The sequence below is a fragment of the Phaenicophaeus curvirostris genome, chromosome 1, assembly GCF_032191515.1.
Source record: "Phaenicophaeus curvirostris isolate KB17595 chromosome 1, BPBGC_Pcur_1.0, whole genome shotgun sequence".
NCBI lineage: Eukaryota > Metazoa > Chordata > Aves > Cuculiformes > Cuculidae > Phaenicophaeus > Phaenicophaeus curvirostris.
This window is the reverse complement of record NC_091392.1, coordinates 164,571,890-164,582,792: the sequence shown is the minus strand read 5'-3', so window position 1 is coordinate 164,582,792 and position 10,903 is coordinate 164,571,890. Positions and strand designations below refer to the sequence as shown.

Here is a 10,903-nt window from a genome sequence, read left to right as displayed (position 1 = left end):
CTCCCTATGAGAAACGATCCCTACATTAAATCCCTGACTTTATGACCCAAAGAAAGCTAAGCTCCTGGCAGCGTGCCACACCGCACATCCTCCGAGATGCAGCCGTGTCATACGGGTGAGCAGCACCCACCATCCAGGCAGAGGGAGATTTGCTGCAGCGCTTGACACATAGGAGGGGCAGAGTTAATCCTGCCCCACCAACCCCTGCTTCCCACAGCTTCATCCTCTTGGCCTTGGGGATCCAGACACTGAGAAAATTATCTGGGACCCAGCTCATTTGCAGGTCTTAAAGTTAAGCCCAAAGTCCTGGAATCGGCTGATGCCCCACGTAGACAGAGAAGTAATCACAGCAGCGGGCAGCAATAATCCTAATCTCATCGCAGAGAGTATCGGAGCTGCTGCCTGGCCCAGCTGCTTGGATTATCTGAGTGCTCAGTGCTCCTCACCACAGTGCAGTGAGGGTCCTCAGCCTATGTCTCAGAAATGTACGGACCACACTGCAGAGCTCTTGAAGAGAGGGAGTACTGAGGGAAACGGCAGTGAAACAGGAATAAAGAGTTGCTCAGAGGAATAAGAAGTGCTCCTCTAAGAAGGCTATACAGCCTACAGCCCAGCTGAAGTGGCTCTACATCACTGCATGCAGCCTGGGCAACAAACAAGAGGAGCTGGAAGACATCGTGCGGCTGGAAAGCTATGACCTGGCTGCCATTACTGAAACTTGGTGGGGTGAATCCCATGACTGGAGTGCGGCTATTGACTGCTACAGGCTGTTCAGAAGGGACAGGTGGGGAAGGAGGGACAGAGGAATTGCCCTCTACACCAAGAAATTGATAGAGTGTGAAGAGCTGTCTCTGAGGAATAGCCATGAGCAGGTTGAAAGCTTATGGCTAGGAGTCAGAGACTGAGGCAACAAAGGGAATCTAGCAGTTGGATTTTACTACAGGCCAACCAATCAAGAGGAGGTGATCAATAAAGCCTTCTTACTCCAGCTTCAGGAGGCATGGCCCGTGCAGGCTCTCATCCTGCTGGGGGGCTTTGACCACCCAGATATCTGCTGGAGGAGTAGCACAGCGAGCTGCAGGCAATCCAGGAGACTTCTGGAATGTGCTGAGGACAACTTTTTAAGCCAGGTACAAGACACCCCTACCAGGGGAGATGCAGTACTTGAGGTGGTGACCACCAATGCGAGTGACCTGATTGAGGACATCAAAGTTGGAGGCTGCTTGGGATGTGTTGATCATGGACTGGTGGAGTTGGTGGTCCTGAGGGACATGGGTCAAGCAAAGAGTGAAGTCAGGACCTTGAATCTCAGGAAGGCAAACTTCCAGCTCTTGAAGGAATTAGTCAATAGGACCCCCTGGGAAACTGCCCTTGGGGACAATGGAGCAGAGCAGAGCTGGCAGATCTTTAAGGATGCTTTCCATGGAGGGCAAGAGCTCTCCATCCCCAGGTACACGAAGTCTGGCAAGAAAGGCGAGACCAGCATGGCTGAGTTGTGACCTGTGGCTCAAACTAAAAGACAATAAGGAAATGCACGGGCAGTGGAAGCAGGGTCAGGTATCCTGGGAAGATTATAGGGACACTAACCATTTGTGTAAGTATGGGGTCAGGAAGGCCAAGGTACAACTGGAGCTGAACTAGGTGAGGGATGCAAAGAGTAACACAAAGGGCTTCTACAGGTATGTAAATCAGACAAGTAAGGTCAAAGAAAGGGTACCAGCCCTCATGAGTGAGGCTGCCACACTGGCAACAACAGATGAGAAGACTGACGTACTCAACAACCTCTTTGCCTCAGTCTTCACTAGCAACCTCACTTCTCACATCTCTTGAGGGGGTGGGCTGCAAGACACAGACTGGTACAGCAAAGAACTTCCCCCTTTAAGAGTGGATCAGGTTTGCAACCACCTGAGGAACGTGGATGTACACAAGTCCATGGAACCGGATGAGATGCATCCAAGAGTTCTGAGGAAACTGAATACTGTAGTCACCAAGCCACTCTCCACGATATTTGAAAAGTCATGGCAGTCAGGCAAAGTCCCTGGTGACTGGCAAAAGGGTAATGTTGCACACATTTTTAGAAAGGGTAGAAAGGAGGACCTGGAGAACTACTGACCTGCCAGCCTCACCTCTATGCCTGGGAAGATTGTGGAACAGATCCTACTTGAAGCTACGCTAAGGCCCATGGAGGACAGGCAGGTGATTCGAGACAGCCAACACAGCTTCCTCAAGGGCAAGTCCTGCCTTAGCAACCTAGTGGCCTTATGGAGTGACTACATCAGTCAACAAGGGAAGATCGATGGATGTCATCTATAACGACTTCTCTAAGGCCTATGACTTAGAGAATTCCCCCACAACATCCTTCGATCTAAAGTGGAGAGACATAGATTTGATAGAAGGACTCCTTGGTGGATAAGAAATTGGACAGTCACACTCAGAGAGTAGTGGTCAACAACTCAATGTCCAGATGGAGATCAGTGATGATTCGTGTCCCTCAGGTGTCTGTTCTGGGACCAGTGTTGTTGAATCATAGAATCACCAGGTTGGAAGAGACCCACCGGATCATCGAGTCCAACCATTCCTATCAAACACTAAACCATGCCCCTCAGCACCATGTCCACCTGTGCCTTAAACACCTCCAGGGATGGTGACTCAACCACCTCCCTGGGCAGCCTGTTCCACTGCCCAATGACCCTTTCTGTGAAATTTTTTTTCCTAATGTTCAGCCTAAACCTCCCCTGGCGGAGCTTGAGGCCATTCCCTCTTGTCCTGTCCCCTGTCCCTTGGGAGAAGAGGCCAGCTCCCTCCTCTCTACAACCTCCTTTCAGGTAGCTGTGGAGAGCAATGAGGTCTCCCCTCAGCCTCCTCTTCGCCAGGCTAAACAACCCCAGCTCTCTCAGCCATTCCTCATAAGGCCTGTTCTCCAGCCCTTTCACCAGCTTTGTTGCTCTTTTCTGGACTCTCTCCAGAGCCTCAACATCCTTCTTGTGGTGAGGGGCCCAGAACTGAACACAGGATTCGAGGAGCTGTCTCACCAGTGCCGAGTACAGAGGGAGAATAATCTCCCTGGACCTGCTGGTCACACCATTTCTGATCCAAGCCAAGATGCCATTGGCCTTCTTGGCCACCTGGGCACACTGCTGGCTCATGTTCAGTCGGCTGTCAACCAACACCCCTAGGTCCCTCTCCTCCAGGCAGCTCTCCAGCCAGACTTCTCCTAGTCTGTAGCTGCATGTCTGTTGTTGTGCCCCAAGTGTAGGACCCGGCATTTCGCCTTGTTAAACCTCATGCCATTGGACTCTGCCCAGCGGTCCAGCCTGTTCAGATCCCTTTGCAGAGCCTCCCTACCCTCCAGCAGATCAGTGCTTCCACCCAGCTTAGTGTTGTCCGCAAACTTGCTAAGGGTGCACTCGATGCCTTCATCCAGGTCATTGATAAAGACATTGAACAGGGCTGGACCCAGCACCGAGCCCTAGGGAACCCCACTTGTCACTGGCCTCCAGCTGGATTTCACACCATTTACCACCACTCTCTGGGCCCGGCCATCCAACCAGTTTTCCGCCCAGGAGAGTGTGCGCCTGTCCAGGCCAGAGGCTGACAGTTTCTCAAGCAGAATGCTGTGAGAAACTGTGTCAAAGGCTTTCCTGAAGTCCAGGAAGATACATCCACAGCCTTTCCCTCGTCCAGCACCCGAGTCACTTTGTCATAGAAGGCGATCAGGTTAGTCTGGCAAGACCTGCCTTTTGTGAACCCATGTTGACTGGGCCTGATCACCCGGTTCTCTTGCATGTGCTTCATGATAGCAGTCAAGATCACCTGTTCCATGACTTTCCTTGGCACTGAGGTCAGACTGACAGGCCTGTAGTTCCCTGGATCCTCTCTGCGGCCCTTCTTGTAGATGGGCACATCAGCCAGCCTCCAGTCCAGTGGAACTTCCCCAGTCTTCCAGGACAGTTGATGGAAAGATGATGGAAAGGGGTTTGGCCAGCACATCCGCCAGCTCCTTCAATACCCTTAGGTGGATCCCGTCATCTATGATCATCAATGACATCTTCGTCAATGACATAGATATCATCAATGATCATCTTCATCAATGACATAGATGATGGGATCGAGTGTACCCTCATCAAGCTTGTGGGTCACACCAACTGAGTGGTGAGGTTGACACCCTGAGAAGTTCAGCAACGTCAAAGGAGAAGTCACACATCTGGAATAATCCCATGCACCAGAACAGGCTAGAGAGTGACTGCCTATAAAGCAACTTTGCAGAAGGGGACACTGGGGCTCTAACAGATGAGCTGAAATATAAGCCAGCAATGGTTCCTTGTAGCAAAGATGCTTACCAAGATCTTGGCTGCATTAGTGAGATGGCAGCCTCTGAGTTGATGGAAATTATTTTTTCCCTCTCTTTACCCCTGAGGAATGCAAAGCCATCCAGAGGGACCTGGACAAGCTGGAGAATTAGGCCTGTGCAAATCTCATGGGATTCAGCAAGGGGAAGTCCAAGGTCCTGCACCTGGGTAGGGGCAAACCCAACAGTCTGGGGAATGAAGAGATCAAGAGCAGCCCTGCAGAGAAGGACCTGTGTGTCTTGGTGGATAACAAGCGGGACATGAGCTGGCAATGTGCAGTTACAGCACAGAAGGCCAGCAATACCCTGGGCTGCATCAAAAGAGACGTTGCCAGTAGCTCAAGGGAGGTGATTCTGCCTCTCTACTCTGCTTTGGTGAGACCACACTTGGAATACTGTGTCCAGTTCTGGAGTCCTCAGCACAGGAAAGACACAGACCTGTTGGAGTCTGTGTCTCCACACAGAGGAGGGCCACCAAAATGATCAAGGCCCAGAACAACTTCCCTATGACAAGCGGCTGAGGAAGTTGGGGTTGTTCAGCTTGGAGAAGAAAAGACCATGAGGAGAACTTATTGCGGTCTTTCAAGCGATAAAGGGGGCTTATAAGAAAGGTGGGAAAAAACTTTTTATCAGGGCCTGCAGCAATAGGACAAGGGGCAATGGTTTTAAAATAAAAGAGAAATCTAGACTAGATATTAGAAAGAAATTTTTTTGCTGTGTGTGGTGAAACACTGGCACAGGTTACCTAGAGAAATAGTAGATGCCCCATCCCTGGAAACATTCAGGTTCAGGTTGGATGGGGCCCTGAGCAATCTGATCTAGTTGAAGGTGTCCCTGCTCACTGCAGGGGGGTTGGACTAGGTGACCTTCCTGGTCCTTTCCAACCCAAACTATTCTATGATTCTGTGATACTCTACAACTACCTGAAAGATGGTCGTAGAGAGGCAGGTATTGGTCTATTCTCCGAGGTAACAAGTGATAGGACAAGGCTGCCCAAGGGAGTGGTGGAGTCTCCTTCCCTGGTAGTGTTTTATGACATCATAGAGGCAGGCCATCTAGGGGTGGAGCCACCAGCCACTTAGGATGGGTCAGAGAGAGTCGTGTGCCACTTGGCCTGCTGGCAGCACCGCGCACATCAGCACAGAGGGGCTGCGGTGCTGCCAGCGAGTGTGTTTTTTGTGGGTTGTTGGCCCTGAAATTCTATTTTCTGTTGGAACTGGCTGTACCTGCACAAGATCTGCTATTCCCAAGGTTTGATACCTCTCTTTCTGGCTGTGCTTGGGGGTGGTGGGGAGCAGGCCTCACTTTCTCTAGAGCTCTTTTCCAGCAGCTGGCACTGCCCAACTGCCAGCCTCCACCAGGCCGTGCACCAGGGATTCTGCTGCCTCCTTCCCTTCAGCTCACACAGCAATGGCAGTGCTCCAGCTTCTCCTCCTTCTGCTGCTCACCTACTGTTCTCGAGGCTGGGGGGCCCCTGCTCCCCTTTGGGGAAAACAAACCCTTTTGCCTCTTTTTTCTGTGGCAAAAGGTACCACAGCTGTGCTTCCACTGGCTCTTTCAGTAGCCGGAGCCAACAGCCATGTTGCAAAAGCCATGGGAACACCAGCACCTACCAAGAAAAAAACCTGTTACATATACAGCCTGCATATCCAGACGCCTCCTTATTCCTCTGTCTTGGAATGCAAAAGGGGGACATCTTATGTCTTCTTTGCCAGACTGAAGATAGACTGCAACATCCCGAAAATGGTCCGGTGCTTGTGGAGAGTCTTTCCTGTTGTAGACACAAAAACTCCTCCAGACTGGGAAAAACCCCTGAATAGTTCTTTGTTTCAGGGTGTGGATATTGTACTGTTCACTATTCCCAGTTATACCTTAGAATATGGGATGTATCTGGTTCTTTTCAGTGCTAAGATAACCGCACTCTATACCAAATTAGTCCTCAGGGCCTCAGATCATGTTTATGTTAAATATGAGAAGAGTAGGCTAGTGGCAAAGATTGCAGGAGGCGCATATCGCGTAGTGGGTTTTTCTGATAATTGGACTCTCGATGGCTCTGAATCCTATGATCCTGATTCACATGAAGGAGTAAAGGGAATCACATTTACTTGGTACTGCACTAAAGAGGTGACAGACTATACAAACATGAAAATCAGCCCAGGAAAGAAATGCCATCCGGCCCAGAGGGATTTGAAATGGTTAAAGTCCTCAGGTTCAGTTCAAACAATGGCACCAGAATCCCTCCCAGGACATGCCATCTACTACTTTCGTCTAGAGATTCAAAAGGACAGTAGGAGGAGTTATGCTGACCAAACTGTAGATGTGGAGCCCGGCTCCCCAATCCTTCTGGATGGGAGGTGCCTTGAAAACTGTGGTAGCACTCTAATTCCAACACAGAGATTTACCTTGTCTGGAAAATGCCTAAATTGTAGAACAAATAGCCAGCCAGTCTACCACTGGTCCCTTTTGTCAGGAAACTCTACAGAAATCAGCTTGGACTGGTCTTCTAGAACCTCAACAGGGAGGTCTGGGCCTTACCTCTCAATACGCCCTTGGACTTTTACAACGGTTGCGGAGCAAGCCTACACTCTTCAGTTAAAAGCAGCCACCTGGGATGGCAGGTCCTCAATATACAGATACACATTTGTAGTCAATTCTCCTCCTAGGGGTGGCAAGTGTGCCATCAACCCACGCTGGGGTACAGCCTTCCATACAAAATTTGTTGTTCAATGCAGTGGATTTTCAGACAGCAATTTACCTCTGACATATAAAGTGATCGTAGCTTCCAGTGTGCCCAGCACTACCAAAATAACGTCTTTGGAGGAAAATACATTTGGTCCGATTCTGTACTTTGGTTATCAGCCTAGAACTCCTCCATCATTTCTACCAGTTGGAGAGCCCTCTCAGAAGTACACCCTGACACTCTATGTTCAAGTCTACGATTCCCTTGGGGCATTTACCCAAGTGAGTTTATGTGTTGCTGTATGGAAACCAACTGACAGTCAGCTACAAACTGCTGTTTTTCATGAACTACTGGCCGCAGTGAACGGTTCAAGTGCACCAATGACATCTTATCTCCAGACTGGAGATTCTTTGAGTGCCAGTTATTTAGCTTATCTGACAGCCTCAGTCTTAAACTCTATGAAAGCCACACCAACTCTCCAGCACCTTAGGACTCAGTTTCGGGAAAATCTGATTCAAACCAGCCTGAATATTTCTGCTGAGACCACAATGGAAATCAAGCAAGTAGTTGCAGCTCTTTCTCAAATCACAGAGGAAGCTGCAGAAGTGAAGCCCCGCTCACAAGACCTGGTCATCAAGAAACTGGCAGAAGTAACAGCAGTGCTGAAGGTACGGAGGAATGAGAGCTATTCATCTGAAGAAGCTGAAATGCAGAGCAGTGGAATACTGAGATGCTTGTCCAACACTATGAGAGCTGCTGAACTGCATCACAGGAATGTCAGTAGAAGCGAAGTGAAAAAAGTCTTTTCCATCATGGAAAAATTAACAGACATAGTTTTACAGGGCAAAGTCCCTGGAGAAAAAGAAACTCTTATGGAAACAAAACACTGGACTATCACTCTGAGGAAAGATGAAGCAGGAAACATTGCAAATGCTTCCTCTACTGGAAATACTTGCAGGAATTGCTTTTATCCATCCCTGAGAAAGGGAAATAATTCAGGATTGCCTCCTGATGCTGTCATTTCCACTGCCCTTTTTGAATTTGAGGAGAACTTCTTCCCTTGGTTAGGAGGCACATCAGAAAACCCAACCATGGTCTTGGGATTTGCATTGGCAGAGGACAAAGCTCATGGCAATCTACGTGGGATCGTGCCTGAAGGAGCAGAAGTTATTCTAGCAAGGAGAGAGAAGGATTCTTCAACTTTTCCATTAGCAATAGGACCTGATAAAACACAAAATTACACAATGGGAGGATTTTCTTTTAAAGTGAACAGAAATACTGAAACAGTGTACATCCAGATCCTAACAAAATTGGAAGTATCTTTCCAGGTGCTGGTATTTAAAGGCACCAAAATCACCCATGCTCACCACAGAGCTTCCTTCACTGCTTTTCACAACAGACCAACAGTTGCCAGCACAAATAAGACAGGTAGTTCTGGCTGTCTCATTAAGGATCCCTATCTTATCTGCCTCCCAAAGCCATTGCTGACAGCCATGGCTCTAGGCAGCAGTACAGGCACTACTACCATCTCCATTGTCTTGCGGGCTCCCTATGTTGTCAGGCATCAAACACAGAGTCTGGTGAGCATACACATTTTTAGTGATCAGTGCTTATCTCTGGATGGAGATCAAAGTCTATGGAGAGATGATATATGCAGGCTTGGCCCCAAGACTAATTGGCAGCAGGTGCACTGTATCTGCAACATGGAACAGAGTCAAACGAGTCCGTCTGCCCACGCTGCATCACATGCATCCGTGTTCAACATAAGATTCCTGGCAGCCAAAGTAATAGTAAGCCCCAACCCAGTAGATCTGGGAAAAATCCTGCTAACAGACATATCTCGAAACCCTGTGACACTCTGCACAGTGCTTGGGATTTCTGCCATCTACTTTTGTCTGTCCCTCTGGGCCATGAGAAAAGACAGGACTGACAGGGACAGCAAACAGAAGATGATAGTTCTGCCGGACAACAAACCCTTGGATCCAGCCAGTTGTTTGGTCACGTTATACACAGGCAGTCGCTGGGGAGCTGGAACAAAAGCAGATGTCTTTCTTCAGCTTGTTGGCCAGAATGGCACAAGTGATGTCCATTGTTTATGCCACCCACATCTTTCATCTTTCCAACGAGGAAGTATTGATTGCTTTCTCTTAACTCCTAAGAAAGACTTGGGAGACATTTGTTCCATCAGGGTCTGGCACAATAACAAGGGCCCATCTCCAAGCTGGTTTTTAAGCAGAGCCACAGTTGAGAACATATCCAGAAGGAAAACCTGGTTCTTCATGTGCAGGAAATGGCTTTCTCTTGACAAGGGTGATCATTTACTAGGAGGGACTTTTGCTGTCACAAACCCCAAGGCACGTGTGCCCAAAATGGACTACTTTTTGATTAGTCTTACCAAAAGCCTGAGAGAGGACCATCTGTGGTTCTCAATTTTTGCTCGTGTTCTCAGTGGCACTTTCAGCAGGTTCCAAAGGTTGTCTTCTTGTTTAGCAACATTATTATTGAACTTGCTTGGTAACATTGTGTTCTTTAATGCTGAGAGGGATAAAGCCTCTCCAAAACACTTGAGGATTTTGACATCAGTAGCAGTGGGAACTCAATGTGCTATGGTTACTATGCCTGTGGAAATGACTATCAATGCCTTATTTAAGTATTCCCAGAAGGAGCTTCCTCCTCGTGGTGTGGCTCACAAGGCCTCAAAGCTACATTCACCCCTCGTGTGGGCTTATTCCCTTCTTACAAACAGCAAAGAACATCTGCGAAAATTGGACCTTTCTGAAACTACAGCACAATCGAGGAATGTTAGTTCCGTGGAGAACCTTCCTGCTACTGGCAACTCACGGAGCCCACCATGTTCCAGAAAGACAAGAAGAAAGGGAGGTCCCCAAAGCTGGCAAAATTGCACCATTTCTGAAAGAGACGCAAATGTAATTGAAATTGAGGCACAGACAATGTCTGGGAATCTCCACCCCCTGGCGAAGGCTGGCCAGAGAATGCCACCATCAGGTTCCAATTGTAGTAATTATGCAGAAGAAGAGGGCAACTTTCAGAAAGAAAGGAAACCACCAAGCACTCCCTCCATGCCCTTTTGTGAGAGACTATGCACAGTTTCTTGTTGGTGGGGTGTCTATCTCTCGTGGCTACTGATTATTGCTGTGACTGGAATATCTTCATCTTTCATTGTGTTATATGGTTTATCATATGGATATCAGACTTCAGAAGAGTGGCTTTTAGCTTCTATCACCTCCTTTGTTGAGAATGTGTTTGTCCGTTCAGTTCTACAAATAGCTTTCTTCTCAGCTGTGAGAACAATTAGACCAAAATCACTTGAAAACATCCCGTGGTTAACTCAGCGAAACTATTCTGAAATTCAGCTGGCTAAAGAAACAATGAGTGCTGATGAGATGAGAGAGATGCACTTGAAACTTGCTCAAGTCAGAAGCATCCAGCTGTAGAAGCCTACAGAAGCAGATGAACTTTCAAGAATGCTGAAAAGATCAAAAACCAGTAGGCCTGATCTCTTTCCCAGTGTGTTCTCTGGGCAGCCTGAAAAGGACATCAACAACATTTAAGGCTCAAATTAAGGCAAATAAAAGCAGAAAAAAAAAAAAAGGCATTATCTCATTGTCTGAGCAAGGAAAGATTTGGTGTTCAAGACCCCCTTTCCTCTGTAATACTTGCATTTCAAAGACATGCTCCTAAATAAATGATCCACTTCTAAGAATGTTTTAACAATCAACCCAACACTGGTGATTTTGCTCAGATTTTCTCCAAGCCATTTTGCATCCATTTCAGTGGTACTTGGCTGTCATAGTGTGGTGGTGCCCATAGTGCTGTGGGGCAGAGTCGTAGGGCAGAGCTGTGGAGCCAAGAGG

General features: G+C 48.1%; 1 pseudogene; it reads left to right on the top strand.

Annotated features, from left to right (window-relative positions):
* Positions 1-5,941: 5,941 nt before the first annotated feature.
* Positions 5,942-10,600, top strand: LOC138720308 (polycystin family receptor for egg jelly-like; annotated as a pseudogene).
* Positions 10,601-10,903: the final 303 nt, after the last annotated feature.